Below are 24510 nucleotides of genomic sequence, written 5' to 3'. Positions count from 1 at the left end.
CCCCACCCTGAATATCATTGGTAAAATGGGTCAGCTTGCATTTCACAAAAATAAACCAGCACTAGAAGCCCAAATAACCATAGTGATGGTGACTGTAGCTGATTAATTTAACAAATGTTTCTCTGGATTTTAAAATCCAGCATCGGTCATTACCTGCAACAAAACTTTTATGATCCCTTTGGTCAACAGCTATGAGTTAATGGCAACAAGGCAGGGCAGCTATTCAAGTCCATGGAGTCATGTCCTTCACTTGTGATTTGTTCTTTAACAAGTCAAGGCAGATTGATTACAATGAAATGTTATATCAGGCTGAACTCAGAGAAAGCTTAATTAGAAAGTGTTAAATTATCCCTTCCTCACAGACATGAGACTTAGCTGGTTAATACTTTCTGCATACAGGCCCCACGTACTCTGGCAACTCAGCCAGACTAGATGTTCAAATTTGATTGCATCATTTCATTCTCAGGTCATTTAACCATTCCTTGACACTTTCCACTATTGTTCTGCAATGCAAGTGCCTTATAAACTCATCTAGTTTTATTTGGGCTCAATTATTCCATGACGGATAACAATCTAAAGCAAAGAGTTTATGTGCCTATATATAATTGCCATGCTTCAGCTGCTAAATGAGTAATCAATATTAAGTAAAGATATGGCTTCTGGTAAATGTGGTCAGATTTGGAAATAAAATCTTGAACTTTGACAGTAGCCTTTTTGAGGTGAAGGAACTACCTTTCAGAGTTAGACAAGTAAAAATATCTGAAGAAATACAGAATTAACCAGGTTGGAAAAGACCTTTGAGATCACCAGGTCCAACCTATCACCCAACACCATCTACTAAACCATGGCAACTAAGTGCCCCATCCAGTCTCTTTTTAAACAAATCTTGTGGTGGTGACTCCAGCACCTCCCTGGGCAGCCCATTCCAATGGGCAATCACTCTTTCTGTGAAGAATTTCTTCCTAACATCCAGCCTAAACCTCCCCTGGCACAGCCTGAGACTGTGTCCTCTTGTTCTGGTGCTGGTTGCCTGGGACAAAAGACCAACCCCTCCCCCCTGGCTTCAACCTCCTGTCAGGTAGTTGTAGAGAGCAATAAGGTCTCCTCTGATCTTCCTCTTCTCCAGATTAAGCAACCCCAGCTCCCTCAGCTGCTCCTCAAAGGGCTTGTGCTCCAAACCCCTCCTCAGCTTTGTTGCCCTTCTCTGGACACATTCCAGCATCTCAACATCTTTCTTAAACTGAGGGGCCCAGAACTGGACACAGCAACAAAGAAAGGGGAAAGACTGTGCATACCTGTAGATGCAACGTGACCTGAGAATTCACTGACAGTCTTCAGTCTTTCATTCCTGTATTCTTTGAGTGCTTGAACTTGCAGCCTTAAACTTGTACTAGGAGAAGCCTGTGTAATTTGGCATGCATACCTCAGTGCCAATTAGAAAACCATTTTTTAAAAGGTCAAGACTATAAGGTTGCAACATGAACTCATGAAATATCAGCAGTAAGTTGATTTTTGACACATTAATATTTTCCATACTGTCATCCTTAAGAGGATGAGGGCAGCCTCTTTTCAGTGGTGCCCAGCCACAGAGCAGTGGGCAACAAGCACAAATTAGACTGCAGGAAGTTCCACCTAAATATAAAGAAAAACTCTTTAATTTGAGGGTGCTGGGGCACTGGAACAGGCTACTCCGGGAGGCTGTGGGTCTCCTTCTCTGAAGAGGTTCACTACCCAACTGGACATGATACTGGGTAACCTGCTCTGGGTGACCCTGCTTTGGCAACGTGGTTGGACTTGATGATAGAATATAGAATATAGAATATACCAGGTTGGAAGAGACCTTCAAGATCATCGCGTCCAACCCATCAACCAATCCAACCCACCTAAACAACTAACCCATGGCACCAAGCACCCCATCAAGTCTTCTCCTGAACACCTCCAATGACGGCGACTCCACCACCTCTCCACTCTCTCTGTATAGAACTTCTTCCTAACATCCAGCCTAAACGTCCCCTGGCACAGCCTGAGACTGTGTCCTCTTGTTCTGGTACTGGCTGCCTGGGAGAAGGAAACAACATCCCCCTGTCTGCAACCTCCCTTCAGGTAGTTGTAGAGAGTAATAAGGTCACCCCTGAGTCTCCTCCTCTCCAGGCTAAGCAATCCCAGCTCCCTCAGTCTTTCCATAGCTCCCTTACAACCCCTGCCATTCTGTGATTCTATGATTATAATTGCCCTTCCTTAATTTGTAACACCAATAACCTTGTCATTTGTCTTATGGTATTTTTTCTATTTCAAGCAAACATTAATGATAGATTTTAAAGGAGAGAGAGATTTTAACAGAGGCAGGATAAACCTGCCTCCCCCTCATCAGCTCACTCACGGGCTAGCACATCTCCTGTGAACATGAGAGTTTATTGCAGGGACCTCAAAACTTGTCTTTAAATGGTAAAAAATTTCTCTGACCACTTTAGGTGCTTGATCCAGCCTTCCAGTGATATATGAAGGAGAGTTTGCTGGCTATGGACCTTTGGCAAGGACTGCCTGAGATATTCAGGCATTTGAGTGTTGACATAGCGTGGGTTTCTTGCTATTCTATTTGCATTTCTGTTGTTTTATAACATTTCATATTATTCTCAAATAAGTCTCAAGTTCAAAACAGGTCACATCTTGTTTGGTACACACTGAAACTAGAATAAATTAACACAGAGACTTCTTACTCTGTTCTAGACTAAGATTAAGATCTTTTGATTTTAAAACAGTCATCAGTCTTTTGGTATGATATTGTTCCAGACCATTTAATCTGTATAGTCCCTTCAGAAAACAATATTTGTTAGTGCTTAACAAAGCATTCCTGGAGCACAAAGTCATTCTGCATTTCACCCTTCCAGCCTCAGAAGTCAACTGTGCTTGTTGCATGTGTGCCATATTTTATTTGGCTCAATGTTTCCCTTAGTTTAGAGATCAAAATGTGAATCTGTACTGTAAAAATAAGCCCACTGTGTGTTGAAAAGAAGCAGAGAGGATGTAGAACATTTCCTCATATATTGGTTGTATCTAACACCTTTATTAACAGTGTGCTTCAGATGCTTTGCATTAAAACTTAATATAAAGAATGCTGCATGAGTGCCAAAATCAACAGCATTGTTGAATAAATTACATTACTGTGCCCTGGTTGTGATTTATTCTCACATAAAATTGCTTGCATGCAATTAAAGGTTTATTATTCTACCCTAAGACATAAGTGAACATTGATCATAAGGACTTATCATAATGTGTGTAAGTTCTGTGATCAATTTTTTATTCTCCCAGCTGTATGCTTCTAACAACCATTACGCAGTCATATCAATATTGATAATTGCCACAGATGTATATTAAATACTCTGTTTTTCTCTCATCCCAGTATCAGCCTGAACTTACATACAACCTGTCTTCCACAGTCAGCTCCACCATTTTCATACTGCACTTTTTTTTTCTTCATTTTGTACCTACTCATCTCCCTTCCTTTGTCCACTTAATCAAGCTACCTTCTCACTTTTCCTGTAACTAATATATTTTTGCAGGGAAAAACACAAGTGGGCTGAAAGGAAAGACTGAGGAAGTAAAGAAGTGGGAGCTAAGAGACTCCTGAAGAGATGACACACTGGTTTTCCAAGTGCAGGGGTAATGGCATAGGTGCTGGAACACAATGGCTCTGTGATTTGCAACAACTTCTTATCTACTTCTGCTGGAAGGGCAACAAAGTTGGTGAGGGGTTTGGAACACAAGCCCTATGAGGAGAGGCTGAGGGAGCTGGGCTTGCTTAGCCTGGAGAAGAGGAGGCTCAGGGGTGACCTTTTTGCTCTCTACAACTACCTGACAGGAGGTTGTAGACAGGCAGGGGCTGGTCTCTTCTCCCAGGCAACCTGTGACAGAACAAGAGGACACAGTCTCAAGCTGCACCAGGGGAAGTTCAGGCTGGATGTTAGGAGGAAATTATACACAGAGAGAGTGATTGCGCAGTGGAATGGGCTGCCCGGGGAGGTGGTGGAGTCACCATCATTGGAGGTGTTCAGGAGGAGACTTGATGGGGTGCTTGGTGCCATGGTTTAGTTGATTAGGTGGAGTTAGATGATAGGTTGGACGTAATGATCTTGAAGGTCTCTTCCAACCTGGTTCATTCTATTCTATTCTATTCTACTCCTATTCTATTCTATTCTATTCTATTCTATTCTATTCTATTCTATTCTATTCTATTCTATTCTATTCTATTCTACCACCACATTCTTTATCTTTCTAAAAATTTCCATTTGGGCTCTGACTGAAGGTGGGATGTCCTGGAAGGTCTGAGCAAAACAAAGTGTTAGCTTTTTATATGGACCAAGTATAAAGCAACCTTGCTTTCCCAAAGATAAATGAATTTTGAACTGCCAAAAGACTTGAACTCTTCCTCATGACTCATTTTTCTGTGATTTTGTGTTTTAAAGGCAGAAATAAACACAAAAGCACACCTGGAAAGACTATTTAGTCACCCAGCCCAAGAGTAATAGATATTTACCCATTAAGAAATCATGAGGCAGGCCATGCCAAAGGTTGCAGTTGAATTAATCTTTTTTCCAGTCATAGTTCTTGCTTATTTGGTCAAAATAAATGATGTTGTTCCCTTCTCCATGTTTACTGAACTAACTGCACAGCTTAAGCAGAAGCCATATGGGACAACTGTTCAAAGAAGTTGCAACTGCCTGGAGTGATGCCCAGCTTTAATCATGGGACAGGTGAATATTTTTGTATTAACATGCCACTGTCTTACTGAATCAATAGATTAAAGGACTTATCGAATGGAGTTTATATATATATATATATACATATATATATATATATAAAACATATAGACTCTAGAATGTGCGACTTTACCTCCTCCCCTCTTAACCATCACAGTGTGATTGGTGGTAGGGACTGTCACAATGTCCACCCATGCACTAGCAACCCTTGCTAAATCTGCTCTTCATTGTGGACAGATCACTCCACAAATCTCAGTACTTGTTTGGTGCAGTTTTCTGATTGTAATGTGTATTCATACTGATTAAAAGCACTTGTGTCCTCCAGCTTACATGTGTCCATGAAATAAACAGCAGTAACTGCCTGTGTGGCAGATGTAGCATTTTAATTGCCAGCTCAAAAACTAAGAAGTCAAGAAGTTCCATAGTTCATTTGTCCATGTGTCCTTTAATCTGTTACCCTGCATATTCCCATGTATGTAGAATAGAATAGAATAGAATAGAATAAACCAGGTTGGAAGAGACCTTCAAGGTCATCGCATCCAACCTATCATCCAACACCACCTAATCAACTAACCCATGGCACCAAGCACCCTGTCAAGTCTCCTTCTGAACACCTCCAGTGACGGCGACTCCACCACCTCCCCGGGCAGCCCATTCCAATGGGCAATCACTCTCTCTGTGTAAAACTTCCTCCTAACCTCCAGCCTGAACTTCCCCTGGCGCAGCCTGAGACTGTGTCCTCTTGTTCTGGTGCTGGCTGCCTGGGAGAAGAGACCAACCTCTGCCTGTTTACAACCCCCCTTCAGGTAGTTGTAGAGAGCAATAAGGTCACCCCTGAGTCTCCTCCTCTCCAGGCTAAGCAATCCCAGCTCCCTCAGTCTCTCCTCATAGGGCTTGTGTTCCAAGCCCCTCACTAACTTTGTTGCCCTTCTCTGGACTTGTTCCAGGAAGTCAACCTCCTTCCTAAACTGAGGGGCCCAGAACTGGACACAGGACTCGAGGTGTGGCCTAACCAGTGCAGTCTACAGGGGCAGAATGACCTCCCTGCTCCTGCTGGCCACACTGTTCTTGATGCAGGCCAGGATGCCATTGGCCCTCTTGGCTGCCTGGGCACACTGCAGGCTCATGTTCATCCTACCATCAACCAGCACCCCCAGGTCCCTCTCTGCCTGGCTGTTCTCCAGCCACTCTGACCCCAGCCTGTAGCACTGCATGGGGTTGTTGTGGCCAATGTGCAGAACCCGGCACTTGGATGTGTTCAATCTCATGCCGTTGGACTCTGCCCATCTGTCCAGCCTGTCGAGGTCTCTCTGCAAAGCCTCTCCACCCTCTAGCAGATCAACTCCTGTCCCCAGCTTGGTGTCATCAGCAAATTTACTGATGATAGACTCAATGCCCTCATCCAGATAATCAATGCATTATTTAATTAGATGAGCATACATTCATTTGTCCTCAGGAAAAGTGCTCATTTGCAAGTGATGAATGCAAACTGTTTAACTCTTATGCAGAATCTAATTAATGTTTGAATGCAATTTGTCGGCATAGTTGTGTAGGGTTTGGTTTTTTTTAGGTTGACCTAGTTAATTATGGTAATCTAATAGTATTACTCTGTCTTCACTCTGATATTTAAAGCAACAAGCTCTTCATGTTAAAAGAAACTTCCCATATTTATTCTTCTCCTTGGTGATGTATCTGGTTGGTACAAGATCATAACTGGATATTTGTGAGTCTCAGTTAATTTGTCTTGTCAGTGGCCTTGAGGGGAAAAAAAGGAAATTAATTAAATGGTTCACAGTATCACAGTATAACTTAGGTTGGAAAGGACCTCGAGGATCATCGAGTCCAACCTATCAACACAAACCCCATGACTAGACCATGGCACCAAGTGCCACGTCCAATCTCCTCTTGAACGCCTCCAGGGTCAATGACTCCACCATCTCCCTGGGCAACCCGTTCCAATGATGAATGACTCTCTCAGTGAAGAACTTTCTCCTCACCTCGAGTCTAAACCTCCCTGGCGCTGCTTGAGACTGTGTCCCCTTGTTCTGGTGCTGGTTGCCTGGGAGAAGAGGCCAACCCCTTCCTGGCTACAACCACCTTTCAGGTAGTTGTAGAGGGCAATGAGGTCACCCCTGAGCCTACTCTTCTCCAGGCTAAACAATCCCAGCTCCTTTCTTAGATAGTTTAACACTATCTAAGAAAGAATAAAGTAACTATGATCATAACATTCTTATGAGCACTTCAGTTAACCCCAGCAAGACTTCTCATCTGAATCAAATGAACAGGATTAAGCTAACTAGCTTGTGTGATGCCAAAATGGATGTCCATACAGTTTGAACATTAAAAACTGAGCTAAGGACAGAATTTTTATTCTGAGGATCAAGCCTCTAATTTAAAAGGCTGACAACGTATAACAATGCAGAGATTGCTGCTCCTAATTATGTAATCCAGCAGTTCACCTAATTCAAAAGATGATTTGTCTGTTAACTGGCATGTGAATTTTAGCTCTTTGACCCAAGGAATGTGCTTTGATTAGATTTGTACAGCACCTTGCGCACAGGGTTGCAACCTTACGGCACTCAGTGGCAGTACTTTTGCCATTAATCATAGAAAAGAGATAATTTGCAATTGAAACAACTGGAGCAGTAAGACCTGGGACAGGGTTACAGCAGAATTCACTAAACCCTGAAAAGTCAAAACTAACCTGAGACTTTGTCCTTTATTCATCAGATATCACAGGTTCTTGCAACAGATTTTACATAACCTACAGAAGATGCTGTAATACATAAACAAATTGTACTGAGCTGCAAGGGGAAAAGAGTGGGTGCCATAACTGTGAATTTCCTCTGTGCATTTGGTTTTGCTCTTAAAAAAACTATTTATTTGCTTGTTTATTGCGATGTCCAGTGGGAAAGCAAAGCTTTTAAAGAGGTTCAGTGTCGCAGGCACACTCTCTGCAACATGCAGATGCATACCCTCAGGCAGAAGCAGGTGCATATTCAAATTGCTGTGATTATTAAAATTAAGTCTCAACCACCTATTTTCAGAAGTAATCTACCAGAAAAAAAAAATAATCAAGTGTATCATACCAGCCAAAGCACAACTCTCTGGTTGTTTTGGAAGCTATTTTAATCTGCTCTTTTAATTATCTTGCTTTTCTCTTCATCTGCGCATATCCAGAGGGTTGAACTACATATAAGATCAAAAATTGTGCTTCCCTAAGTTTCTATTTCCTTAAACCCAGGGAGACAGTGCAGAGAATCACTTTTCAGGGGGGACATGTCAGCAGAAAGGACTGTGAATGCCAGCATACATCTCCCATGGCTCAGTGTTTCTTCTCCTGTTAAATCTGTCCTGTTAGGAAGTGCAAATTGTTCCGTTTTGTTTCTCAATGCTCATTAGACTCTCCAGCCCTGGACAATGAGCTCAGTGCTTTTGAAAGTGACACATGGGCTTTCCGGGAACAGCCACAGGGAGCGGAGGGCAGTGCTGGACAGCTGGCTCTCCAGGCATCAGCAGCTCACCCTGATTTTCACATGGTCATTTTCCTATCTTCTACACATTTCCCTAAGAACCATCAGAATCTTTGCCAAATATTTCCCAGAGTTTCAATTTGGGATTGTGTGGTCCGTAGCCTGAAAGACCCTCAGGAACAGCAGTCTTTGTGATGCTTCATTACCTTTTTTGCCATACTCCTTAATAAATGTGAAATAAAGCACAGTGAATTACCGGATTAAGCAGCTAAACACATCTTCTGCCAAGAGTGCTGAGGTGTAGTGCAGTCCAGGAAGGGGTTTTTGCTTCTGCCTTTGCCTGACCTCACCTGTTAATGTTTTCCTCAGAGAGTACCTCTCAAACATCTAGTGCCCCTATCCTCATGGTTGGCAGCAGGAATAATGTGTCCAGTTCTGGGCCCCTCAGTTTAGGAAGGATGTTGACTTGCTGGAACGAGTCCAGAGAAGGGCAACGAAGTTGGTGAGGGTCTTGGAACACAAGCCCTATGAGGAGAGACTGAGGGAGCTGGGGCTGCTTAGCCTGGAGAAGAGGAGACTCAGGGGTGACCTTATTGCTCTCTACAACTACCTGAAGGGGGGTTGTAGACAGGCAGAGGTTGGTCTCTTCTCCCAGGCAGCCAGCACCAGAACAAGAAGTCACAGTCTCAAGCTGTGCCAGGGGAGGTTCAGGGTGGAGGTGAGGAGAAAGTTTTACACAGAGAGAGTGATTGCCCATTGGAATGGACTGCCCGGGGAGGTGGTAGACTCGCCATCACTGGAGGTGTTCAGGAGGAGACTTGACAGGGTGCTTGGTTGCATGGGTTATTTGATTAGGTGGTGTTGGATGATAGGTTGGGCGCGATGATCTTGAAGGTCTCTTCCACCCTGGTCTATTCTATTCTATTCTATTCTATTCTGTTCTGTTCTGTTCTGTTCTGTTCTATTCTATTCTATTCTATTCTAATTAAAGATTCTGAAAACTACTAGAGCAGTCTCAGCATCTTTTTTGAGTGCCGTCAGGCACTGAACCCTCTCAATCTTGTTCACATTCCTCTGCCTTGTGTGAACTTTTGCTGTTTCAATGAGGGAGACCTTCTCCCTTGATGTGGTCCTTGGCAGAAGAGCAGCACTAGATCACTGTGCCTGGGCCTCACAGAGACACCCAGTTCCCAAAGAAAGCTGGACACCCCACAGTTAAGTATTCATGATTTGTCCCAAAGGTTTTAATATCCATAAGACACTCACTACAAAGACATGCTTGGCAACTATGACACTGAAGATTGACTTTCAAAACCCCACCTCTCTGAAGGTTTTATATCTACGTGCAAAGTGTTCAGCTTTGACCAGGACAGGGAAAAATAAGTGGGAAACTAGCTTCCCTTGATTTCATCTGAAGCCCCACAAATGCAGATGCAGAGCAATGAGCAACTGCTTGCAGAGATGCTTTGGGATCTGGTGCCAGAGATTAGCCTGCAGATCCCCACAAAAATGAACTCCACCCAATGTACAGAGCAGCCCTAGTACCAGCACAAGAGTAGCAGGCAGACAATTAGCACTTCAGCCAGGGTAAAAAGATGTGCAACCACAACCACAAGCACCTCAGCTTGATTCATCTACAGGTTGGACTGGAAAGACCAACAGGGAGAAGTGAAGGAAGGCTGCAGAGGAACATCAAGCAATGAGATGTTCCACCCTGGCTCTTCTATGAACATTTGTCCCATTGTTTCATACAGCTGTTTTCTATAAAGCTGCTTTGAAAATTGGTACCTTCCTACTTCTGAGAGAATTTGTTCACTTCATCTTTTTACTGGCAAGAGCACTGTTATTGCTTTTCATTCCTGCCAGCCCTGCAGAGTCACCTCAACACTGAGGAGGTGAACCAGAGTCTATTTTGGCACAAAGCAGAAAGAGCACAGCTTGATCTCAGATCCCAGGGCGAAGTTTCAGTGCTGGCAGTTAAGTCATGATTTTATTTGTAAATTAAAAGAGGTCAACATGAAAGTCATTTGGGGAAAAAAAGAGAACAAAAAGCAAATATGGAACCCTACCATGCCATTTATAGCCTCTTTATAGGTGAGGGCACAGTTTATGTAATGCAATTTGAGTTATAAATACTATGTTTGTTTGTTTCAGCCCAAAGGCTGTAGCTCATTTAATTAAGAGAATGGATCTGTTTGTTTAGCTTATCGCAAAATTTATCTGTAATGATAATCCATGGAAAAGTCACGACAGTGGCAGGGGAAAAAAACAGTAAAGAAATTAAGCAAAAGTATTTCCAGTAAGAAAGAAAAAAAAAAATCTGAGGAAAAATGTGAATTGACAGATTTGACTTTGGAGTGCAACCTTAAAAAGGAACAATTTGCACCAATCAGCCTGGGAGAGAGGCTTAGTCATTTTCTACATCTGCTCAACACTCAGGGTGTCCCATTCCCATAGCTGATGTGCAATGCACACGCAGCAGTAAGCCATACAATAATATATTAATCTTTAATGCTCACTTATTTCAAGCACCATTGAGGAGGAATAACTGTGTGATGTCAAATAGAAGTGTTCACTGCAAAAAAAAAAGACCAAACAAACAGAAGAGAGAGCCATTCTTTTTCAAACATTGTAATTCGAAACACCACGTAAAATATAGAAGGACAAAAAATATGCATCATGCTGTCCAGGAATCTGAGGTGGCACCACTGGAAGATTTGTGGTGCTTCTCTGATATTTAATTTTTACAAAGCTGATGTGAAATATTTTTTCCCCTCTGCTAGGGAAAAAAAAATGTTTTAAGAAAAAGAAAACATTAAACATGATTAGAAAAAATCATTTATAATGTCAAGCTGTAACACAGGTAACAGACCATTTATAGCAGGAGTATGGAAGGTGCAGGGAAAGTAAAGGAGAAATGCACTTCTGTGAGGTAAGGTTAATGAGGCAAGGGGATGTGATGTGATTTTTAATGAATGGATCCTCCCAGGGAATATCTCTAGCAACAGGTATAGCAGGATGTCATGAGCTACTTCCACGGCTCCCTAGTGTGGCTGCTGTTTCGTACCGTAGAGAGGCAGGAGGTGGGAGACTAACAGGGCTCTGCCCCTCAGATCCAGAGATCAAGGTCCAAGCTCTGATCTGTACCAGTGCCAAAGGTCACTTTCAACAAATGCAGTTATAAATAGAAACTTGTCTCTTAAAGCCAGGGACTCAAAGGCAGATGAATGTGATGCTGGTCACCTCACACCCAACTGTCACTAGTTACAGAAAATTATATACTTCAGTCAGAGGGCTGGAGCACCTCTCCTGTGAGGACAGACTGAAGGAGTTGGGGCTGTTCAGTCTACAGAAGAGAAGGCTCCCAGGTGACCTAATTGTGGCCTTCCCGGCCTTCCAGTATCTGAAGGGGGCCTACAGGAGGGCTGGGGAGGGACTTCTCAGGATCTCAGGTAGTGATAGGACTAGGGGGAATGGAATGAAGCTGGAGGTGAGGAGATTCAGGCTGGAGGTGAGGAGGAGGTTCTTCACCATGAGAGTGGTGAAACCCTGGAATGGGTTGTCCAGAGAGGTGGTTGAGGCTGGAGGTGTTTAAGACCAGGCTGGACGAGGCTCTGCCCAGCCTGATCTAGTGTGGGGTGTCCCTGCCCATGGCAGGGGGTTGGAACTAGAAGATCCTTGTGGTCCCTTCCAACCCTGAATGATACTATGATACTATGATACTATGATAGTATGTTTTCTTGGAGACCCACATGTGCAGACCTTTGACTCATTTAGCCAGTGACTGTGGAGGGTTTACTGACCTAGTTTTACATTAGCAGGGTCAAGTGATGTTGCAGATAGATGCCTGTGATAGTAAATCACAGAAGTCTCAAGCTAATATAAAAAAAATCAAAGCCAAGATAGCTAGGCTACTTCCATAGCTTAAACTAAACTTCAACTGCTTAAACTAAAGTAAATGTATAAACCTGGACCTAGATTGTCACTGGTTTATCATAAGTTTTGGGAATATTGTTGTCATTATTCTCTGAGGACACAACCAGTATTTCCTAGTTCGGCCATCTGCAAACTTGTGATGGATGTACAATAGATTTATCAGCCAAGTAAAAACCAAGTCCAGCTGGTACTGAAACTGAAACTGAAATGGAAACAAAGGGCACTCTCTCCACAGAGGAAAAAAGAAAGGAAAAAAGTAAAAACAACAAACATGGAGGCAAAAAAACAACTACAGAGATTACAGACATATCACTGTTCAGGAAAGAGGGCTAGAGATTTCTGGTAGCCACAGTACAGCTCGAGTATACTATGACAACTCTGTCTCCATAGGATTACAATTTACATTATCCCTATGCTGAACATAGAAGCAGTCCAAACTAAGCACACTAAGCAGCTTAAAGAAACCTTTGAATGATTATAAAGGTGTAAATTGTCCTGCAGCTTCTGAGACAGGCACTGTTCATCAGGGTATCACCAGTGTCGGCTGAACCATCCCTTCTCACTGGAGGAGGAGCATGTTTTGCACCAATGGGCAGTCACAGCAAGAGAATAAAAATCAGAGCTTGCATACAACTCCTAGTGCACCACATCTGGGAGGGAGATGACCCATCCTAGTAGTGGTCTGGGTTGAATATCCCCTAGCCCCAGGGGAACACAGCCTTGGCTGCCACCAGAAAGAGTGCACACATTCTGCGAGATACAGAGCCAGACTGGGAGCTCCACTCAGCAGTACTCAGACTGCAAGGCAGAGAAATATGTGCCCACAAAACGCACCTCAGCCAGGCTTACCTTGGACCAGGGTATGTCAACAACTCACAGCAGCACCAGGCACCATCCATTCTGTTGCTGTGCATCATTCCTCACCCCAAATATAAATAACCGTCTGTGAAAGGAAAAAAAAATAGAAAACCAGCAGGGAAACAGTGCTGAAATAAAAATAAACTGCATCTGAGGTGGATGCACTTCATCAGCAGATTTCTAGATAAGCTTTTTAAACATTTTCAGTGAAGAGCTATGTTAGTTTGTAAGAAAACACCTATTTTGTTCTGATGAAACGGAGACACGCTGATTGACTATGAGGGTTTGGGGCTTGTTAAAATGCTTCGAGGCTTTAACTGCACCTCTGCTACCAAAACTGTTCAGAATATATTTGAGGATTTTGTATTTTGATACCACAGAGACAAGACCCTTCTGAACCTTCTAATTTTGGTGTAGCATGAATTCTCAGAACCGAGGAAGGGAGCATGCCAAAGTGAAAAAAAAATCATTCACTGCTTAACAAAGAGGAAGAATCTGGAGACTCCAGCACAGCATCAGAGACTTTATAGAACACAGCAGGATTTTTAAGATTGTAACTTGAGTGGAGTTGGCAATTTCTGTGAGCCCATGAGAGGTATCTAAGAAAAACAAGGCCTTTGTCTGTAGGATCAAATTCACTGCAGAGAATATTTACTCATTCAAAATTCATTAGACATCTGTAAATTTGAAATGAAAGCTGTTGGTTCAATAAGCCAGTAATAGATGTGAACAAATGAGGTAAAGCACTCATTAGTGTAACTTCTAGAAGAAAAAGCACAGTTTAAAACAAGTTAAGTCAAAGCATAACATAAAGATTATGAGAGTAGTAGGGATGATAAACACTACCTATGGAGAGGTGGGAAGATCGTAGTCCTGGAGCTGTGCACAGTTTCCAAGTGGTTCACATGATGCTCCTGTGCTCAAGCTATGGCTCATAAGCAACAGATTAAAGGCTTTGGCAGGTGACTTCCAGGAAAATTGGTCAGCAGTGATGAAAGAAACTATGGGGACAACTTCAGGTGGCAAACCCATAATATTGGTTGTTTTCTTCAACAGTCTCTTCAGCTAATGCAAGAAAATGAGTGTTCACCTTCTACAGCTGAGATCTGGGAAGAGGCAGTACTGCGGCTTAGTACCAAGTAAAGACCAAAACAGTTGTTAAAACTTCTCCTTCCAGGAGTAAATTCTGCACTGAATGGCTGGGTAAAGTATAAGAAAGATATAACAGTACAAGTTTGATGGCAGAAGGCTTAGGAACCCACTGAATATCATCAGGAAGTTGCTTTAGGCACTGCATAAGTGATTTAAAGTTGATGCATATGAGTAGGCAATGCCAAGGATTTTAGTTAAGCTGAAGGCAATGGTACATCAACCCAAAAGCTTTTAATTGAGATATTGAGTGATACTTCATATATTAAGGATCAGGCCTTCAAACTAAAAATACAAAAATTAATTCAATGGAGAAAATAGAAAGAATAGAATAGAATAGAATAGAATAGAATAGAATAGAATAGAATAGAATAGAATAGAATAGACCAGACCAGGTTGGAAGAGACCTTCAAGATCATCGTGTCCAACCCATCATCCAGCACCACCTAATCAACTAAAACATGGCACCAAGCACCCCATCCAGTCTCCTCCCAAACACCTCCAATGACATTCTGTTCAAGCAAAAGAAAGCAAGCTATCCTGAATAAAAATAAATAGAAGGGACACACATTAGCTAGTTAAATTTAGATTCAAAGTAGGAGTAGAGGGGTAATGAAGAGGAAACAGTCATACATCTAAAAGTGGGCTGCAAGATGGTTCATATAAAAACCTATTTCCAAACTTGACTGTGTTCACATTAGACTGGACAGGAATTGGAATGGGCTGCCCAGGAAGGTGGTTGAATCACCAACCCTGGATGTATCATAGTATCATAGTATCAGTCAGGGTTGCAAGGGACCACAAGGATCATCTAGTTCCAACCCCCCTGCCATGGGCAGGGACACCCAACACTACATCAGGCTGGACAGAGCCTCGTCCAGCCTGGGCTTAAACACCTCCAGGGATGGGGCCTCAACCACCTCTCTCGACAACCCATTCCAGGACTTCACCACTCTCATGGTGAAGAACCTCCTCCTCACATCCAGCCTGAATCTCCCCACCTCCAGCTTCATTCCATTCCCCCTAGTCCTATCACTACCTGAGATCCTGAGAAGTCCCTCCCCAGCCTTCCTGTAGGCCCCCTTCAGATACTGGAAGGCCACAATTAGGTCACCTGGGAGCCTTCTCTTCTCCAGACTGAACAACCCCGACTCCTTCAGTCTGGCAGTCATTCAGATGTGGTGTTTGGGGATATAGTTTAGGGATGAACCTTGTAGAGTAGGGTTCTGGGTTGGACTTGGTGATCCTGATGGTCTTTTCCAACCTGAATGTTTCTGTGATTCTACAATGTCTTATGGTAAAGAGCAGTATTTTGCAAGATCTCAGGCTATCAGATGGAAGAGGCCTGAAAATTATACATAATTCCCCTAGATTAGTAGGGACTGCAAGGACGCAGTCTCAGGCTGCACCAGGGGAGGTTCAGGTTGGATGTTAGGAAGAAGTTCTACACAGAGAGAGTGATTGCCCATTGGAATGGGCTGCCCAAGGAGGTGGTGGAGTCGCCGTCATTGGAGGTGTTCAGGAGGAGACTTGATGGGGTACTTGGTGCCATGGTTTAGTTGTTTAGGTGGGTTGGATTGGTTGATGGGTTGGACACGATGATCTTGAAGGTCTCTTCCAACCTGGTTTGGTTTACTCTAAATAAATAAATAAAGATTCCCAGTGACATTTCAGAGGAGCTTAATTAATATGTTCACCACTGGTTTTGTCGTAGTGAGTTAAAGAGTCATTTAAACTCACACCTTGAAGGAAAAATCAGGAAAACACAATTCAGTAATAAATTACTCATTTGCATAGCATCAAGTTACGTGGCTTTTGTTGTTGTTGTTGTTGTTCTACTTTGTGGAAAAGCATTTTTAAAACTCAATTTGGAGTTGATAGATGTTTACCTGATATTCAGCTGTGTTTCTTCAGAAATGTTTGCCGTATCTTAGAAGCAGCATATCTGCAATGTGATGCAGGGGTTGCTATGGTGAGTTCACATCTCCTGTTTAATGCTGTACCTGAGTAAATACACATTGTAACAATCTCTGTTAGAGGTGCTATTAGTAATGTCAGCATTTCTATCAAAAATACTTGTTTTCCTGTTGCAACTTGGCCAAAAGACAAAGAAAAGTGTCCCCACATCAAATCCATAGAAGTCTTTGCACTCTTCCAGTGTATTTTTTTTTTTCACAACTTCAATCACATAAAAATCAAAGAAAAATCAGTTTGTTTCTTTCTTTTCTTTAGTAGGTAGTCATTTTGGTGATTTAGATAAATCTTCAGAAAACAATTGGAGTTGGTTTTCTTTTCGTTGCCCTAGTTGGTGCCAATGGGCATTCAGTCAGGCATTAACCGCTGTTCTCATTTCACAGCCCTTCTATAGTGTCAGACTGGCATAAAGAATCTTTTGTGTAAAGGAGAAGCAGGTCTTATCTTTTGCATTTAATGACTCAATTTAGCTAAATGGCAGGTCGCCACTGCATTCTCCTTGAGCACTTAGTCGAGTCACTCTCCAGCGTAAGACATAAGAAAGGAGTGCATTGCTGGAAGTAATCAAATACATTTATCTTCCTGGCACATATTTATTTTTCTAATTATCTACTTTGAATAAAAATAAGTAACTTTTGGAGAATATTTTTCTCTATTAGCTCCCTTGTGTGTGTCAGGATAACTGTTGCACTATGTGTTTTTATAAATGTCTAGGCTGACCTAATTAAATGTTTTCCTTTCCTGATTATGTTTTAAAACTACAACAATTTTTGGCGGAAATGTCTATATGTGACAAAATCCCTTATATGAGATAATCATATTTTGGAAACAAAGCTGCTACAAAAGTATTTCTAAATCCATCTATTTTTACTCAAAATTGTGTATTAGTCCAGTTCTGGGCTCCCCAGCTCAAGAGGGACAGGGATCTACTTGAGAGAGTCCAATAAAGGGCTACAAGGATGATGAAGGGACTGGAGCACTGCCTTATGAAGAAAGGCTGAGAGACCTGGGGCTTTTTAGTCTGGAGAAGAGAGGACTGAGAGAGGATTTAGTAAGTGTTTATAAATATCTGAAGGATGGGTGTCAAGAGGGAAGGGACAGCCTCTTCTCACCTGTGCCCTGTGATAGGACAAGGGGCAACGGATGTAAACTACAGCACAAGAAGTTCCATCTCAACATGAGGAAGAACTTCTTTAAGGGTCATGGAGCTCTGGAACAGACTCCTCTGAGAGGTTGTGGAGTCTCCTTCCCTAGAGACTTTCAAGACCTGTCTGGATGCACTCCTGTGCAAGCTGTGCTAGATTCTATGGTCCTGCTCTGGCAGGATGGTTGGACTCAAAGATCTCCAAAGGTCCCTTCCAATCCTAATATCCTGTGATCCTGTGATGCTGTATTTTAAAGACCTAGGTGGAAAAGTCAAAATGGTAAATTAAAGAAACACAACCTTTTCCAACTTGCCTGTGAGGTCTGATTATTACGCTGGAATTTGCATATGTGATTACCTGTAGAGCTTGTGAAAACTCTGTTAAGTGAAACAGTTTCTTCTGTGCTTCTTCTGTGTCAAGAGGTAAGAGTGGATACTCATTACTGAACTGGCTGAACAGTGTGGCTGAACAAATACATATTTTTTGTAAGTCAGGAAGAACACAGTTGGGTGGAGAAACTCAAAGAGACCTCAAGGAGGTTCTTCACCATGAGAGTGGTGAAGCCCTGGAGTGGGTTGTCCAGGGAGGTGATTGAGGCCCCATCCCTGGAAGTGTTTACGACCAGGCTGGACCAGGCTCTGGCCAGCTTGATCTAGTGTGGGGTGTCCCTGCCCATGGCAGGGGGGTTGGAACTAGATGATCCTTGTGGTCCCTTCCAATCCTGATTGATACTATGATACTATGATACTAGATCACAAATGTACATCATTAGCTGCTAATGAGAAAGGAAGGCTATTTTCTGAGAATTTACTCCCATAGTCAGAAAAAGAGAGATGTGATGTGTTTCAGATGTTGCTCTGACAGAAACTATAGGAGCTAGGGTTTTGTGCAGGGGTAAATCAAAGCCCTCCGTTATAGATGGAGCCATACAAATCCTCGAAATAATGTTGATGGAGTTTTGGGGCTGACTTCAGCTTGTAAATGCTCCAATATTTAGACATTACTGAATAGCTTGTTTCTCAGTTTCTGCAGTACCTTACGATAAAATAGATCTCAAGCTCCACTTAATCATGTATTACAGCACTAGGAGATGGAAACTATATCAAACATTTTCATCTTTCTACTCTAAAGCTTTCTTTCCAACCACAAGCCAGTATCTAACACTGCAGTATTAGACTCAAAAATCTTGCAACACTAAAAATTTAGAAAATACTTTCCACTAACATAAACAAAACAACTGAATGTCAAGAAAACTACATGCCTTATGGCACCTACCTCTGAGCAGAATATGAACAAAGCGTGAACCTATCCACTTTTCAAATGAATTATCACCATGATGCCCTAGTAATTGATCTTTTTAAATTCATTCATGTCCTATATGCATATTTTCCATGCCAGATCAGTCACATTCATTGATCTGCAAGGAACTTCTTTTAAGGCAGCCAGGCAATATATTCTTTCTTTTTCAATCTCTTTTGTTCTGCATAAAAAAACTGCAGCAAAGAATACTGGAAGGAGAGGGCTAAGTTATATTAAATATATACATACATATGTGTGTGTGTGTGTGTGTGTGTGTGTATAAAAGTTATATATTTAAGGGTCTTTATCAGAAAACAGTTTTTAGACCCCAAGAGTGAACAGTCATGTAATATCAGTCTCAGGCTGCGCCAGGGGAGGGTTAGGTTGGATGTTAGGAAGAAGTTCTATACAGAGAGAGTGATTGCCCATTGGAATGGGCTGCCTGGGGAGGTGGTGGAGTCACCATCATTGGAGGTTTTCAAGAGGAGACTTGATGGGGTGCTTGGTGCCATAGGTTAGTTGTTTAGGTGGGTTGGATTGGTTGAAGGGTTGGACACGATGATCTTGAAGGTCTCTTCCAACTTGGTCTATTCTATTCTATTCTATTCTATTCTATTCTATTCTATTCTATTCTATCATGAAGGTAAAGCATGGCAGCTCTGTCAGTTTCATTCATGATAAGACAGAAACGAGATTTTCAAATAAGTGGATCTCAGAAAGCAGCATCTCAGCTATCTTGAAAATAAGCACCAGCAAACGGTGTGATACACCAAGGCAATGTGCTAAGTGCAGCCTCCCACTTTAGGAGATCAGTGTCTAAGCATTGAAACAGTTGATACTTCTCTGGTTTCCTTACGGACAGTACCAACCAGAACACATTTGAAGTATAACCCTGGAATGACAAATGTATGGATGGAAAGACCTACAAGAGAATACAGAATACAGAATTAACCAGGTTGGAAAAGACCTTTGAGATCAATTCTAACCTATCACCCAACACCACCTATTCAACTAAACCATGTAACTAAGTGCCTCATCCAGTCTCTTCTTAAACACCTCCAGTGATAGTGACTCCACCACCTCATAATTTTGGTCTATGCTTTAAAAGTAATACATGCAATGAGGCACAATGGGTTAATAATTTGAAGCTCACCATACATTTTCAGTGTTTCTGTGATAGCTCTAGCACTTTGTAGCAAAATTCAGTGGTGTCTAGGATTTACATTGTTACCTTCATTCTCATTATGGAAAATTTATCAGGTAAATCTGGAAATGTGATCACGTGTTACATCTTTACCAAAAATCTAGTAGAACACAAGTGAGCCACAAATTCCAGATCTGGAAAATCATGCAATACACACCTTTGGTACATAATCTGATATAATTTTAGTCTGTTTCTTCAAACCATTAACACAAGAAAGATTCCAAACCACAATGTGATAATTTTCATCACTAAAATGAATAGAAAGAATAGAATAGAATAGAATAGAATAGAATAGAATAGAATAGAATAGAATAGAATAGACCTTTGAGATCATTGTGTCCAACCCATCATCCAACACCATCTAATCAACTAAACCATGGCACCAAGCACCACATCAAGTCTCCCCCTAAACACCTCCAGTGATGGTGATTCCACCACCTCCCTAGGCAGCCCATTCCAATGGACAATCACTCTTTCTATAAAGAACTTGTTCCTAACATCCAGTCTAAACCTCCCCTGGCACAGCTTGAGACTGTCCTCTTGTTCTGGTGCTGGTTGCCTGGGACAAAAGACCAGCCCCAGCTTGTCTACAACCTCCCTTCAGGTAGTTGCAAAAAGCAATAAGGTCTGCCCTGATTCTCCTCTGCTCCAGGCTAAGCAACCCCAGCCACCTCAGCTACTCCTCATAGGGCTTGTGTTCCAAACACCTCCCCAGCTTTGTTGCCCTTCTCTGGACACATTCCAGCAAGTCAACATCTTTCCTAAACTGAGGGGCCCAGAACTGGACATCAATAGTATTATCCAAGTGTGTAAAGCTCAGAGAAGGGAAAGATTCACCATCTTGTCAATGTTTTTAATTTCACTTTCACACAGCCTTGTGTGAAATATCAGATGTTAGATTACATCCTAAAGAGCTCAAAGTTTGAAGGAAGTTATAAACATAATTAACAATTATATTAAGAAATGCATTAAAAATATTTAGGAGCTCACATGCAGCTTTTTAGCCAATTAAAACATTCTACAAGCACTAATGGATTTTCATAAAATCATTGTGAAATAGGGAGGAAGTTATTATCACTGAAATGAGTATTAGGCCTTGTAAAGCATGTTACATGTCACTAGCCCTGGAGAGTTTTGCAGGTATTCGTAGCGAAGATTGCCATCTAGTCTTACTAATTCATTTGATGATTTACATTTCATTGTCATCATGGACAGTTTCTCTGTACACTATTAAAGATGGTAGAGTTAGACCATTTTGCTTCAAGGTTATCTTTTCTTCACAGTAGAACCAACATTTTGTAACATTGTAAGAAAAAAAGGATACCATCTTCCCTCTTTCCTAACAACTTAATTTGCAGAACACTTTTGAGGCCTAATGTAGCTCATTTTCTCCTTTATTTTTTTTCCCTGATGAATTTATTCAGCAATTTGAAAGTCATATTTCAGAAATTAGTGTTAAAGACATTGCAGAGGAGGTGAAAAAAACAAGCTAAGTTAAAAAGAACCAGAAAATTTGCCTATGAAATGAAAAATTGAAAGTTAAGGAATAAACCTTTGCTCCTTAAGCCCACCACAAGTCATGTTGGGAAGATGATTTTACCATTCTGCCTTTAAACCAGATCAGAAATGGGGAGGTGCAAAATGGCTAGATGACACAGGAATATGATTTCTTTTAGCATTTTTCCTTTTTAGAGAGAAAAAAAACAGTACATGATAAGGTTACTCAGACAGATCTTACTTTGCCAGTAATAAGAGCTTAGACTGAATGAGTATCTCAGGATTCAGTCCACGTTTCTTCTCTCTGTTTTATTGCCTACAGACACCAATGCAAGTGAAGACTCACAGAAAACAAAAGAGTGAGTGGCTGATGGACAGTTTCAGTTTTGTTTGAAATAGGTATCACAGAACTTCCACACATCTTAACATAGTGACTCATCTTGTACTTTTTTGTTTCCATTTTGCTATAGAAAACATCATTTCTGCTTTGAGAAAGTTTGGTTTTGTGGCATTAAGCACAGCGTTAAATTAGCTCAGACATTCCTCAGTGCAAGGGTGAAGTTGATCACATGTATAAATACTGCCCACAGTATAAATGCTGCCCACAGGAGTAGAAAGAACACTGGATCAAGTCCTTTTTGACAATCTACATTGCTGACCATTGGTGGAATAGAAGGCAAGTGACAAAACCCCAGCCATGGTTGCAGAAACAGTTCCAAGAGAAAAGAAACACTATGAGAACTTTTTTTCAGATTGCTGAAATGTTGAATGTCTGAAAGAATTCCCATCCAGACATTGGCAGAAGAGAGGCTAAACAAAACCCAGAGTGGAAGTGGGACTGGCTCAGAAGACAAACTGCCCTCTAGATCAAAGCGCTGAACTTAGCCCGGAACCAGCACGACTGAAAAAAATCTGTTAACACTTGCTCTTCAGGATGCTGTGTGAAATTAGTGATAGATAGTTCAGCTGCACACATCAGAAAACTCTTGTTTTCATTCTCTGTTGTTTACAGTTTTAATGTAAATCTGAACAAAGATCTGAAACAAGTCATACATCTTGAACCGGACTAATATTCTCTATACAGTAATTCTCGTCTCCCTCTTGCCAAAGCGGTGAACCTAGAGTAGCCAGCTCTTCAACATCAAGCCAAATATGGACAAGGAGGAATTCCATATACCAGCACTTCTAGAAATAGAAGTCTATTCATTTCTAAACAGAGATGTCAGTGAGCAGTACACACAGGCATTGCATTTGTACAGGAGTATGAAAGTTTCCCCACCTTCATATTTAAACAGGACTACAGAAAGTGAATTTCTCACTTACCACATAACTCTGGTTGCAATAACAAAACAAATTTTACATTCTGGGTCTCCTTGTTTCGCTGGAATGAAGGTGGGGAGAAATCTAGCTCAGTTCATCAACATGTTTAAATAGAGCCTTTGAGGAAGGATTCAGAAGCAAATATGTACCATTGCACTGGGCAGCTGCTCTTGCAGATTTCCCGTTAAACAAACATCTATTGCGAGGTATGTCTCGTAATGAGGTTGTTTTCTCTAGGCTTTTTCTAGGGTCATGGTCAGCACCTGGGAATTGTGGTTTTCTGATTTACGAAATTGCTAATCGATATTTGTGCAAAATTGGGCAATAGTATAATAGGCAACGACGGTCTGGGAATGTTAAGGCCTGCAAAAGTCAAGTGTTGCTCTCCTGTCAACTTCTGAATTCCAGATTTTGCTTCAAACTGTATCTAGAGTCAAGCAGAGTACGTTAAAAGGCTTACAACGTGTTCAATAATTTTTGTACATTTTGGGGAAAAGTTATGTAGAAACAAACTATGAATACAGCCCTGTTTTTACAGTGTATGTAGAGGTATTGTGTATGTAGGTACTACTTGTATACATCATTTCTGATTACTTTCAACAGGCAAGAGCAAAGTAAAGACACAAGTCTTTGCAGGAATGGTGGCTGCTCATTGCACTGTGCTCACAGCCTTCTCTGGCAGGTTCAATCAGTCTGCGAAGTCAGGAAAGCAGATTTTTCTCATTTAGTACTTTTTTTTAACCTGTGTGTTTGTCTTCAGGAAGGCAAAACTCTCTAATTTGGACCTCTTTTCTGAATGCTTTGACAACTGAATCTCAGCCACTTCTGAGCCTCTGTACCCACTTCTGAGCTAGGTGTTCAAACTTCAGGGCGTGTCTGGCTTCATTTATCTCTGATATCTAGCAGCTGTGTTTGAATTGAGAGCTTGATTGACTATTATCTCACCTTGACAGAAGCTTGATTACTTGGGCTATGAGAAGATTCTTCATGCTGTTTTGTGATAAAGTTATATTTCTGGCATTAACTCTCACTTATTCCTGGGCAGCTACAACTACATTTTTTTAATTAAGCCAACAACACGAGGTGGTTGAGATTGCCATGACACTTTAGTGTCTAGTCATGTTACTCCTTGAATTTGTCTGCATCAATGAAGTTTTAGCATGGATAAAATTCAAAGTCATTTTTTTCTCCACGCACTGTACTGAGGAAGGATTGTGATAAACTCTTTTAATTTAGGATTAAAAAGAGGATGAAAAGCCAGCCCTTTGGTAGCAGTGGGGGATGAGTAGTGGAAAATGTTCTTGCTGCGGACTAATCAGAGCCTAATTGCTAAAGGAACCAATCTTTCATTAACTGGAAAGGCAATAAACTCAATTAGTCACAGCGCCAAAATATTGCAGTTCAGTTGAAGAATTTTATTGAACTAATTGATTTAATTGTTTTAAGTAATGCTGTTGTAAGAGTCATTAGTAAGAAACATTATTCTCCATGTAATTTTCTGCAACATAAAAACTTTTTATGAGGCAAGAGATTTTCATTAAAAAGAAAAATAAATAGGAGGAAACAGTTTTGATTTAAAAGAGCAACTTGACTGGGTTAGGTTTCATTAGAAATTATTAGGTCTTGATTTTGGGTGTCATCATGGATAATGTGAAGCACTTCATAAGTGAAGAGTACTCCTTTAGCTATGCTAGAACTAGCTTGAACAATTCTGGTGGCATTTTCTCAAAGGCAGAAAATTGGCTTCATCTTATCTGCCTAATGCAGATATAATTATGGATGAGGAAAGTCTGCTTCTGCTTCCCACTTTTGCACACCCACCCTCCACTCCTCTTTAGCCCTGAGGGAATATTGTACAAGTGCCGCAGGTTACTCAGTAGCTCCACAATCAGTTTAAA

General features: G+C 41.5%; 1 long non-coding RNA gene across 3 annotated transcripts in view; it reads right to left on the bottom strand.

Moving 5' to 3' along the window:
* Window positions 1-22730, bottom strand: part of LOC137459403 (uncharacterized) — a 148003-nt gene extending 125273 nt beyond the window's left edge. For all 3 annotated transcript variants that reach the window (XR_010992304.1, XR_010992298.1, XR_010992310.1), the window contains exons 1-3: window positions 22616-22730; window positions 16063-16176; window positions 13016-13109 (exon numbers count right to left, since the gene is read on the bottom strand). This is a non-coding gene — a long non-coding RNA (uncharacterized lncRNA). The remainder of the gene's footprint in view (window positions 1-13015; window positions 13110-16062; window positions 16177-22615) is intronic.
* Window positions 22731-24510: the final 1780 nt, after the last annotated feature.

Source organism: Melanerpes formicivorus, unplaced genomic scaffold, assembly GCF_026170545.1.
Source record: "Melanerpes formicivorus ecotype bairdi unplaced genomic scaffold, bMelFor1.0.p_v2 SCAF_3, whole genome shotgun sequence".
Lineage (NCBI taxonomy): Eukaryota > Metazoa > Chordata > Aves > Piciformes > Picidae > Melanerpes > Melanerpes formicivorus.
Note: the sequence above shows the minus strand (reverse complement) of the source record. Positions and strands in the feature narration are given on the sequence as shown.